Here is a 13,167-nt window from a genome sequence, read left to right as displayed (position 1 = left end):
AGAAAAGAGCGGCGAGCGTTTTTCTTCTCTTTTTCTTTTTCTTTTTTTTTTCACTATTTCGCGCGTATCGCGCCGCTGTGATAACGAGGTCACAGGTGTGAATCCGACGGTGTAAATAGAATCTGTACACGGGTGGTCTATAGGCGCGCGCGCGAACGAACGCCCGGTTGAGCGAGAGAATGTGTTCAGGGGTGGGAGAGACGTCGCCAGGGGTGGGGAAGGAGGAGGAGGGGAATTTCGAGGGAAAGGAACACGTTTGAAAACGCGAATCGTGGCGGCGAATCGTCATCGACGAGACCGGGGGCGTTCGCGATCTACTGTAAACGAATTTAGCGAAAACTCGAGCATTATCGACAATTAACGTAACAACACGTACAAATACACGGACACGCATGTACACGCACACAGATCGTACACATATACAGGTACAGACAAAAAAAAGCGTCAAGGTATAATCTATTGACGAATAGCGAGTAGCGTGTGACGGTGAGGAAAAAATTTAGAGATTATTACAAAGTTTTGTAAATAACGACAGAGATATTAATAAAACGATACTTATTCGAACCGAACGTGATGCCTGCAGCTACGAACTCCGGCACTGGACCGCGATTCGCCTACCTTTTTCATTTCCTCCACCGTTCCTCTGTCCCCCCCTTTGCTCTCGACCTGTCCCCCCGAGGCTGGACAAAAGATCGAACGCACACCTGAATGGACTCGGGGATTGACGCCGAGGCCCCGAGTACCCGAAATCGTTGATTGCTGGGTTTCGTCGGGTCATCGAGGTGACGGCGCGATTGTCTGTCTTGCCATAGGGGGAAGGGGATACAGCCTGTTTTTCGACACCTATGGGGGGCGTGAACAGAAATATTCGGTTTCGGAAACAGGCCACCTCGATATCTTTGGTACGTTCATCTCTTTCCTGCCAGGCTCAGAAATCTTGGTGTATCTTTTAACGCAACGTAAATAAATATTGCACCCTTTTGTAAAGACCAGTGAGAAAGACCTGCCACGAAAGCGGAACGTACAAAACAATTTCACAGCTTCGTGGGAGACTGTACCAACAGATCGTTCATATAAAATACATCAGGAGCGCACGATACACCATGAACAACTTAGAGTGAAACAAAGGTCTATCAATGACCCGTCCACGAGGTAACCGTCAGTTCTCAACTATCACTATAAATCACTTGCTACTGGGATCAACGTTGGGACGCAAGCAGTATCGACTCAACGTCCACCTGGCGCTAAATTGATCATCCTCCCTAGCCAGTTTCCAGGCCGAGAGCAGAACGTACCTTGTCTCTCGTTCGCACGGGATAGGGGGCTAAGAATGTTTCATTACATCTCTCGCGATTTTCCATCGTGCTGTTTCTCGTGGTGCGTAACGAACGATCTCGTCCGAGCACCATGGAAACACCCTCCCCGCGGAGAGTCAGGCCGCGTGTTCCTGGCCCCGTAACGTCCTAACCCCCTTGGAACGCGAACGGCGCGCCTGCGATTATTAAGGTAAGCCGATCTCTCCTCGATAGGTGAAGGTTAATGCCCGGCGTGCAGGTAGAGAAGCCACCGGCAGTATCCAGGAGTCGGCTGGCTGTTATTGGATATTTGCCGAGGGTCTGGAGCCGGGAGACTTAACCCCGATGGGGGAGGTTAGGATTCCAGCGATTTATCAAGAGCACCGTGACTAATTGCTCCTGGAAGCGGGTGCAGGTACACACGCCGCGCGGCGCAAGACACGCGAGCGCCTCAAGAGGTAGGAAGGGGATTGCAATTTACCGGGTCAAAAGGGAAAAGGCCACCATCGGGAAAAACTGTTTCCGACTTCTGCGCGGAAGTGAGATTAATGGAAGGAAGAGGGGAAACGGCCGCGTAGGTACTTTGCCCTGACGATCCTCTCCCGCTTTCTTGACGGTGGCTAGTCGCATTATCGCGGAAATTTCCCGCAGCTACGTAACCCAACCAAGAGGATAGGATTACGGATCGTAAGTGGTGCGGATTTTGGGCACGTGTGTCTTTGCAGGTGTTCCTGGGCAACAGTTTTCATCTTGGGAATCTTTACTACTTGGGACACTTGGGAGTGAGCTGTTTCTGATAAACAAAAGTCTTAGGTACTTGTGTTATTGCACCTGAGAGAAGTACATCGAGAGTCGTGTAGGTCCTAGGCACGTGTGTCTTTGCAGGTGTTCCTGGACAACAGTTTACATCTTGGGAATCTTTACTACTTGGGACACTTGGGACTGAGTTGTTTCTGATAAACAAAAGCTCGAGTGCTTGTGCTATCTCAACCGAGAGAAGTACATACACTCATCGAGAGTCGTATGTGTAGGTCCTAGACGAATCTTACTATTTGAGACACTTAAACTTGAGTTGTTAACAATAAAACGAAGAATCTTATTATTACCTTTTAATAAATACACAAACCAACCATTCCATGAACTCTGCACCTACGATACTTTCATTTCGCTGGTGTCCGAATCACCGTTACTCTCCAAAGTGTTGCGGTCATCTAGTGCTGGTTTCGAAGAGCAACGTTCGGAGTCCAGTTCGTGAATTCTAATTAGCAGATTCGATCTCGCGCCACGGGAGCAATTATACTGCGTCGGGGGCGAGAGGAAAAGCGAGATGGAAAAAATGGTCGCACGCGTTCCACACTCGACGCTGTCGACGGGCGCGTGTCGTGCGCCCGCGTGTCCCTGACTCTGTGTATGCGCGTGTGTATGAGCGTGTGCACGCGCGCGTATGCGTACGTCGCATGACATACGAGAGGTCCTGACGGTGACAGGCCTCCGCTTCTGGTGGTCACTCTTATACACTGGTATCCCATATCGCACCCCACACACCCCTCTCTTTCTCTCGCCTCGCCCGCCATTATCATATTTATTAACTGCCGCTCGACGCTTATATCTACACCTATTCGCTGCCATTCCTATATAATATAATCTGTGCCAGTGACAGCAGCACGTGGCTCCAGCCTCCATCCGGGTCCCCCTTACCCCGTTTACCCTTCGTTCGCACGACGATACTCTCTCTTTATTTCTCCCTCGTCCTCTACCCCACCACCCACCCCCGTGCTCGTAATTCTTACCCCAACGGCGGATTTGTTGCTACTGTTTGATACGATTATACATGGCCGTCGATTTCCTAGAGATTTCTGATCGGTGTTACGGATGCAGGGAATTAGACGAGTAGGTACAGGGCTTACCATCGGAGGTTGTACTTGTGGCTAAGTGATCGTTCTTTCGGGGCATCCAGTGTTACTTTTTCGTTACAGTTTACCCGTGTACACGTATTTTGCAATCGAAAGACTCCTTTCCTCCGGAATGCCGATAACCATCAGCGTAGATTCTCTAACGTCTTTCTTGCAAGGAGTCTCACATACCGATAATCGTTCTTCTGGGATCAGTCTAGTTTCCGTGATCTTGAATCTTTATTTAGTCGTACAAATGTATCTTGCTATTCTGTAGCGTGTTACTTGCATCCACGCAAGAAAATTTCTCTCTTTTCGAGTCACCCATTTCATCTAAACTTTTACCAATATTGCTTCCTTCGCAAACGTAGAGCCAGATAATAAATATTTTTCCATGATATTTACTTTCAAAGTCCCGATACTCGGTGAAGAACAGTTGACTCGAATCTCAGAATCTCGAGGTTACCCAGAGGTCTGGGTTAGGTCTCTCCTGCGGATTCTCCTTGCGAGTAGTACTCAGGTCATGATGGAGTACAGGTACCCGCAACGTGGACGTTGTCTCGAGCGACTTGGTCACCCAGAGGTCTGGGTTAGGTCTCTCTTGCGGATTCCCCTTGCGAGTAGTACTCAGGTCACGATGGAGTACAGGTACCCACAACATGGACGTCGTCTCGAGCTACTCGGTCACTCAAAGGTCTAGATTAGGTCTCTCCTGCGGATTCTCCTTGTGAGTAGTACTCAGGTCACGATGGAGTACAAGTACCCGCAACGTGGACGTCGTCCCGAAGTTGTCAGACATTTGTTGTGCCATGACAGTAGTCATCCGTGGAATGGCACGCGCAGACCTCGTCTCCGCGATTCCTTCGGTCGATTGTAAATTCATGAAGGAAAAGGAAGTCGAACGCCCCACACCGGGTTAACCCCCGTTCATGAATACCGGCCCGACGAAAACATGGGGCTGTTTCTATATAAGACGCGCGAGCGAGGCAAGGGTGTCCTTAGCCAGGATGCTAATGTCGTCTTCCACGGTTCTCTCTCGATGGCTTGCTGGATTCTAATGCATTGCAAAGGGTTGCCAGGGGGCGTGGGAGTGGGGATACCTGGCATTCGTCATTCATAGGCTCGGTTTCCAGTCGATGAAAGATATTTAACGCCTTTCCGCTCGAGAGGCGATCCTCCATCGCCACTTAATTCGTTGTACCTTCTCCGATTGGGAAAAGCATCGTGGTTTGAAACTGAAATTAAAATTCAATCACTCCTTTTATTGTAAGACGTAAACATACGTATACGAAACGTCGAAACGAAAATGCTTCGTTTGAAATTAATTACACGATTCGAAGGACTTCATCGAGGTGCTGGTTTCTGATAACAGAAAATCTTCGAGCGCAAAGGGTTAAACACCTCCTGTTCAAATAGATACTTTGCGTCGATGTACAGCTCGAAAACAAGGTCGGATATCGATTGGAACTTTTCGTATCCTTTTCGAGAAAAGCTTCGAGCGCAAAGGGTTAAAGCCGGCCGTGTGCGTCGATATCGTCCAGTTAGATGTTTCCAGAGACCTGAAAACTCTTCATCGGTGGGACAAAGCATCGCCCAAGACTTCCGTTTCTAATACAGAGGTTGCCACCAGGGCGACAACATTTTTTCCATCTTTCCGCGCCCAGATATCCAATTCCTATCGACGATCCGTCGGCTCAACTCCCCGCGGCCCCCGTTTCGCTGTTATTGAATTGGAAATTTCCGGTCCGGGGACAAAGAGTCGATTTCATTTGAAATCATGCCGCGGATCTCATAGACCTCCATTCAAACAGGTAGAGAAACGCAGATTGCCGGCGACACAAAGCATTCCAGCCGGGATAACCGAACCGGATAACGGGTCCAGATATTGCTACTTGACTCCCTCGCCCTGGAGGTAATTGCTACCCCAGGATGCCTTTGGCATCCATGCCGCGAGGGAATTCGCGATATTCGCCCGTACGTAAGGTAGCTGTGTGCGCCCGATATTCCCATCGATACGCCATCGAATCGAGATCGCGATCCAAAGACGTTGGAACGCGTCTCTCACCGTCGTGGAATCACCGGAATTTTTCTCAACGCGATATAGAAACTTGGTAGTTCTCCCGTTTCGCTCGCAATGCTGAGAACCACGGTGTTCCTCCGTCAAGTAAAATGAAGGCGAATCTCCGCTTGGAAGAGTGTGTCGCGCCCGACGGTCGCGCGAAAGAAACTGAAAATGTATCTCGGCGATCGCGGGCCCTGGAGACCTACTGAACTCGATGAAACGACAACGCGAGCCGTTAAAAACGACGGGAACACCTGGGGTGCACGTACGCGCGGAACGAAAAACGAGAGAGGAACAACGAGGTGGAACGAGGTAAGGAATATTCGTCGCGAGGATCTCGGTGACTCGAAGACGATAAATGCATCACCGGGGGAAAGTTTTCCATTGAAAAACGTCGACGTCACTCGCGAGACTCCGACGAGACGCACTCGGCCCGATCGAGGAACGACGACGGAAGGGTGGAGAAAGGAGGATGATACCGGGTGACGCGCGTATTCGTACGACTCTGGCTGGTTCAATGTCGCGGCATAAGAAATCGTTTAGCCGCGGCGATCGGCCGAAGAAAACCCGGCAAAGTCTACTGTCTGTGACCCGTGTCCGAGCGCGCGTCGTCACGGTGGGAACGCACACCGCGTAGGACGCGTCAGACTCGCGTGTACACACATGCGCGGTGGTACGCGCGTGTGCGTTACCCGGCCGGGAGCAAAAATCGCGGGGTAGGCGCGGTGGGGACATGGCCCCGCCCACCGTCGACCCTACCGCGCGCGCGACCGCGCCCCCATTGGCCACGCCCACTCGGAACAGCCGGCTGCGTGGGCGAGCCTGACCTCCAGAAGTAAATCGCTCGAAGACGATGAAAAATGCTTCCGCTACGTGGCAGCCGGCTTTCCACCTACTGACCGAAACTTTCATCTTCGCGCTCTCCTCGGAGGAGGGGGAGGGGGAGGGGGTGTCCCTTAGAATTATCCCGCTGGCTAAAGTTACGAGTGAAAATCAGTCGTCGTCGTCGTTTGAATCGCTCGTTACTCGCCAGTAATAAGGCCATTTTCCAGCACGACGCAGAGACGCGCTCCGGCGCCTTTTACGGATGAGTCCTCACGGGACTCGGGTCGCGAAGTGTTCCGAGAGTCGGGACGAATTAACGAATTTCACCGTTTACCGGGACAAGAGTGCTCGAGATTCGTTGTATTTGTTTATTTCGTTTGTTTATTTTTCAGGAGGAATATTTCCGGTTCTGGGTACGGTTGAAGGCGAATCGAGTAGGACGGTGTCCAATTACAAATGTCCGCGCGCTCTTGAACCACTGTAAGGGTAAAATCGTTCGGTGTGCTCGGTCGCGTCGGTTTCAACGACCGAATCGCGGCATACGAGCCGCGGGGCACGGCTCGAGCCGTTATTAATTCTCCGTACGTAGAGCAAGGGCTACGGGACTATAGACTCCGGACACACTTAACCGACGCCCGAAAAACAGTTGCTGCGACGAGCACAAAAGCTTGACGCGGCGCGCACGTAACGAGCACTTAAGCGCTCGACAACAACGGTCGAACACGAAAAATGTCATAAGATGGTGTATTGTACCGTGGAGGGAGGCCCACTCGTCAGCCCGTTGGCGCGTACACGATGGTATATTGTTTATCGAGCAGAAGGTAGACACGGGGTGCACGGGCAACGCTTTTGTAAAAATTATGCCCGCGCGCGCTTACACGACGCGCGGCAAGAACGCATATGCCTACCGGCTATTCGGTGAACTCTCAAGAGGTTATGTTCGAGCGACGAAGGAAAATCGCGAGATCGGCGGTTCCCACACACGGCGAGGCCACCAGGGGCGACTCATGCGCCCGGTTATGCCCCGACTTTGTTGCGCCCCACGACAGGGTGACGGCTAGATGCTGCCACCGTATTCGTGGGTATTTTTTCCACGCGAGCGTATCGTTATTTCCGCGAGACTGGACAACCGAAGTCAAGGAATCGACGTGACGCGGGCAGGGGGTCCGTTTCGCACGGGGGGCCAACCGCGGGATCGAATCGCAACTCAGGTGAAGCCCTTGTCGGTAACCGGCGCGGGACATTATCGACAGGCGGGTGCCCCGCGCGGGAAACCTCGCGGGGGGTCGCATGCATCTCGTCACCTTTCTCCTTTCTGCCATCCGATTGCTCACTCGACTACCGAATCGACAAATCTTACGACCGATCGTTCCACGACCGTTAAACGCTGCATCCGCGACACGCGTTAACGTACCCTTCGAATATATCAAAAACTTCGCGAGACCGCTACGTACCGGTTATTCTGCAAAAATTACCGGTAATCTGACATCCGCGGCAACGAATTTAGTCGCTGTTTATCGTGTACAGAGTCAGACCAGACTGTTACCGATATTTATCGAAAATAATCGCTTATTCGGTTGCACGCTCGTTTAGCCGCATTCTATATATACTTTTATATATATCGAAAGTAGAATTCTTTCGCTTTTAAAACAATTCTCTTCTCTGATTCGTTATTTATATAGTATATGTATGTATATATAAATAATGACGCGATCGTGGTATATTAAAAATAAATGACGAATCAGGAAAGAGAATTTTTTTAGAAGCGAAAGAATTCTACTTTCGATATATATATATATATATATATCGGTTATAATATTTTCTCTATCAAGGTTGGCAACCACTGCACGATCTTGTTAAAATTTCTCTACCCAAAGAAATCGTACTTATTTTTCGACGATTCAGTCTGAGCCTAACTGTTTTCCAATATTTTCATACGTTAAACATTAACCTGCGCGGTTATTAAGCACTTACCATTCGATTGTGATTAATCAGGAATCGCAGCGTCGGAACACACGTGTCAGCCGTCTCCCGCGAGCCATTTTTCGGACCATAGTGTCTGCTTTGTCAAGGATCACGGTCAAATTAAGCCGCGTTTCTAGCGTCTTTGTCTGCGCCCAGTCAAAGCAATGACACGACGCGTCTTTATTGACGCGCACCAAGTAAAATTACGATCGCGTTTAGACACGAAAGACGTACGCGGCACAGGGCTAAAAGCACGCCGAGGGATCCGGGCTTCGAGGGAGGGTAGCGATCGAGCACTTGAGCACGAGCTGAGAAGAAATGCGGGGAGAACAATGGCTAGAGGTAACCAGGAGCCGGTGCTGCGTCATCCCGGTGTCTGAGCCCGTCTCCACCGACGCGGTAACGAGGTGCACGTCAAGCAAAGAGCTCACCTTCCCGCGACCCGCCACGAAAACCGACCACCCACGGTTCTTCGATGCACGATCGCGTTACCTCACAGAATTCCTGTCGTCGACGATTCTCGAGATAATCTGCGCCACCGTTGCTAACGTTAATTGGAGATAAACATCACGCGATCGATCGAACACGCTTGGCTGCTGCCACACACACTACTTCCGTAGTGCCTATTGTTTCCACGAGGTTGGTACAAAACTTATAGTTTTCTATAGCAATCAGAGATGGCACTTTAATGAGATTCGGTGTCACATAGAAAACGCATCTCCTTTTTTTTCCGATCAAACTTCTAGCTAGATGTCGCGCTGATGTAAATAGTGTAAGCTGCACGTCGAGAATAACATTTCGTAACCTATATACGACACGTGGCGTGCATAGATTATCGGGGATTAGATAATTATCCATTATGTATGTATCTTTGTACCGTGAGAATAAGTGACAGGTATTTCGCACGACTGTTCTACGTGACCTATACAAGTTCGTCCAAGGAAACGATAACGTTTCGCAAAGTCGAAACAATGCGATCCGACGTTTCAACCGTGCGAAGAAGGGGACGCGGAATGTAACAGAGCCGTGTGTATCTACCGTAAAAATAATCGTGCGTTAACGCGTAAGACAATCTCGAATATTTTATCGTGCTCGGTTAACGTCCGTTCCACGGAGACGAGGGCCTCCGCAGCGTGCACAAAAATTCGCCGGCAGCTGCTTGATCTTTCCGCGTGGTTTCGCGCCGCACAAGCGACGGCAGACACTCGGGCAATGCGTACTTATCAAACGCAGGCCGCATAGTCGCAACGGATTGAGAAGGAACGCGGCGATAGACGCGAGTGGGACAAAGAGAGGCAAATCATGCGAGGCGAAGCGAGAGACGAGAAACGAACAGGAAAGAGAGAGAAAGTCGCGTACACTTGGCTACTTGGCATTTACATCCGCCATCCATTTTGCACGCCGGTACTTCAGTCCCTATTCTTTACCTTTAGGTGCCTGCACCCATGTACGAATACGCGCGCCCGCGCGCGTACTTATACACGGCTCACGCACACACACACGGTGCATCTCGACGTACATTAACACGAGTTGTCGGCGCGTTTTTACGTCACGGAGCAATGCGTGGCCTGTGCCGCGGAGTGCGTAAGAGAACGCGGCTTGCGGGGAAGAAAAGAGGAGTAGTGGGGGGAGGGGGGAAGAGAAGAACAGGGAAGAAGAAGAAGACGAAGATGGGAGAAAACGAAGGGAGAAGAGAACTCGGATGTGCCGTGGAGCAGAGCCGTGTGAGGTGAGGGCGCACCTGGACCTTCTTCTCCATGGGCGTACAAGAGCTCTCACTGCCTTCCACTCCACGATTCAACCACCCAACGGACTGCCTCCAGTTACCGTGCACCAAAGTTTCTTCTTTCTCTGTTTTCGGCCCCCTTTCTTCCGTCGGTGCCCCCTACCCTCCTCCTCGTCCTCTCGCTCGTTCGCTCGCGTTTCCTCCGTCTCTCTTCTGTCCTCTTTGTTTTTTTTTTTTTACCCGCGCAGATCGCACGAGTGCGTGCGTACCATTGGAATCTGCGTCCGCCGACACAAACGCGCTTTACATCGGCTCCACGACGGTGCTTGGGCGTTTGTAAAAAATCGTACCGTTCGGAGTGTTACGTGTGGGAGGAAAAAAAAGGAAGGGAAAAAAATAGAAACAACCATCGAAATCGGAGGATTTTTTTCCGTGTCACTTTCAGCGGGGCTCGTCGTTCCCGAATTCGGAGATTACAGTACACGATGGCAGCCAACGGGAAATTGTTACGAAACGCGAAAGCCCATTACGACACCGAAAGCGGACGAGAGGGAACCGAATGTTTTCGAAAAAAATCTATTATTTCGAGGAGAAAGTTTTCACCTACTTTACGTTGCTTATAGAATAAGCAGGCGAAAGCCCATTACGACACCGAAAGCGGACGAGAGGGAACCGAATGTTTTCGAAAAAAATCTATTATTTCGAGGAGAAAGTTTTCACCTACTTTACGTTGCTTATAGAATAATAAAGTAAATGTTCGAAACGATTGAAGATATATATTTTTTTTTCAGCTCGTTTTAAGCTGCGTTTAACTCGATCGACCGTCAACGAGATATTCCCATGGGCGTCGAATATCGGTCGTCGCTGTTGACTTGCTAACCACCCAGTCGATTGAGCGCGGAGCAGCCATTTTGGTTATCGGTCGCGTTATGCCTCCAGGCTTCCGTGAACGGCTGATTTTCGATCGGACTCGAGGTTGACAAACGGTGGGACTTTCGAACGGTGAACAAAGACGTAATTTATTAATTAACTATTTTTTCAGGGTGTATGAAACTTTGGAAAGAAAAACGTGGAAGAGCTGGCCGAGCGAATCCAGTTGACGGTAGAAAATGGTCGGAGCGCGTACCCGTATGGAAACCGGAGTGAACGCATTACACGCAAGCGACGACTCGTACTCGATGAAGATGTAAGGGCCGCATTGTGTCCTGCACCGTCGAGAGAACTCGAGACCAAAGAGAGAGAGAAGGAGAAAGTATACACGTACGGCCGTGTATATATAGAACGGGACCGCAACTACCAGCGTAGGGGGGTAGATCTCGGCGCGGATAGTGCTTTATTTCATCAAAGGGACAACAAGGAAGCCGAGATAACGCCGCATGCTTCACAGAAAGGAGCACTTCGGATGGAGGAGTATGCGCGGCACGCACGACGCGCTCGATGATCCATAATCGTGTGCAGACGCAATAACCACGCTCGAGATGCATCCTCCGTGAAAATTCCTCAAAGGGAAACGTACCGTGGAAAAGAATACCGGCAACTTCTCAGTGCTGAGAAGTCGGAAACCTCGATAGAATTGCTACGAAACGTCGAAAAACGCGGCCACTTCTTACCGTTCTTTTCAACGAACGTATGAATACAATGCTATTTGTCGGATCGAATTCGATAAATATTATCGAAATTATTTGTAATTTCTCCAGCCTTTATTGCACAGACCCAATTTAAATCAATTATTCTTACGTCGGTTTAAGTACTCGAGAAACCCGGTTCGGAAATTGTAACGTTTAATGTGTAGAATGGGTCGATAAACGTAAGGTAGTCATTGTAGCATTAATTTAACGATTACTTGAGAAACTGTAGCGCGTAAATTTTCAACCGAGCGATAGACGAACGGGGCCGTAAAATAGTGTGAGAGCGGGGTCCGAGGGAACCGAAGGGTTGTTTACACTTACTCATGCGGGCTATCGGAAATATCGGCTTGGATCGCTGAACCAAAGACCGGATAATCTTATGCGGGCAATGCAAATTAAATGGGCCGTACGAAATATTATACAATGCATGCCGAAGATTTTCATCGTCCGGGACGAACAAGGTTAGGTGCCAAATTGAAAACTTTAGTTTCTGTTCAGAAACTTTAAAGGAGTCCTGGACGTTTGAAAAATGAATTTCGTTGATTCCAAATATGCACAAATAAACGTGACAAGTTGCAGAAAGCTACTATCGATAATATTTAAATAAAAAATTCATAAACAACTTGTGTTAGAGTTCCAGAGTAGAAGAATTCAGGACCTACTTCAACTATCCGGAACTTTGGTGGTTTCTTACCTCGGAGGTAAAAAAATGCAAAAATGTGTTTTTGTTCTTTTTAAACGTATACAAATAAACGTACCAAGTTGGTATAAAGCTGTCGATATCGTTTGGGTAAGAAATTCATTAGAAAATGTCTCTTTGTAGGGTTCTGGAGTAGAAGACATCCTCGAAGACACGCGTACGCACTATCGCGTTCGGGTATTCGAACTCGAGTCGCTAGAGCGGAGTTTGCTAAAGAAATCCAACGTCTCCGGTTCGTGATGAAACCGTCCTGCAACGTAGGATCCAGATTTCAGGGTGACGATAGAGGAGCCAAAGGGAGGAGAGAGCGAGCGAGAGAGAAAGAGAGAGAAGCAGAACAAGAGCGCTGCTCGCTATTGTTTTCTCGAGTGGTACTCGCTGGTTCAATGCTCGCCCGCTCTGGTAGACCGGTACCAGATGTACCCGACCGCCTGGTTTCAACCGTGATACCATGCCACGCCATTCGTGGCGATTACGCTTTCCAATTTCCCAAAATGTTCGCATTGTTCGCGTCAGGGACAAAGCGTTTCCAGTTTGTACCGGCCGGAGACTCGCTGCTTTAATTTGGCCGGTCAAAAAGATTCAACTGAGTGGGCGAAGGTGTAAGCGGAGCCAACGAGATAACACGGGACGAGGTACTTACCACAGGACACCCGAGAGACTCCGCCATTTTGTGGATATACTTACCGTAGGAGGTTCTCAAGTGTTGCAAATTGCCGAACCGTTGAAATTGTATAACTGCGCCAGGAATAAGAGAGTTTAGGCTAAGTAAGAAACTCTGATTAATTGGGAAGAACCACCGGAAGCTGATTTGGTCCTAAAAAGTGTCCCGAGGTAAAGAAAACGTTTCTCGACTCTATTGTGCATATTGGTTGTACTTTGAAGTGATCCAATTTCAAACCAAGATGGTGCATTCCTTCCGGAACTGATTCCAGCAGTAGATACATGACAGATTAGTGTATAATTGGGTTCAAATATGATGCGTTATGTCGTATCACCAGAGGAACATTGTTAAAGGTCATGAGCAGGTGAGTTAGGATGTTTCAGATAATTCGGGATAGTCCGAGAGTTAGA

Source organism: Ptiloglossa arizonensis, chromosome 4, assembly GCF_051014685.1.
Source record: "Ptiloglossa arizonensis isolate GNS036 chromosome 4, iyPtiAriz1_principal, whole genome shotgun sequence".
Lineage (NCBI taxonomy): Eukaryota > Metazoa > Arthropoda > Insecta > Hymenoptera > Colletidae > Ptiloglossa > Ptiloglossa arizonensis.
Note: the sequence above shows the minus strand (reverse complement) of the source record.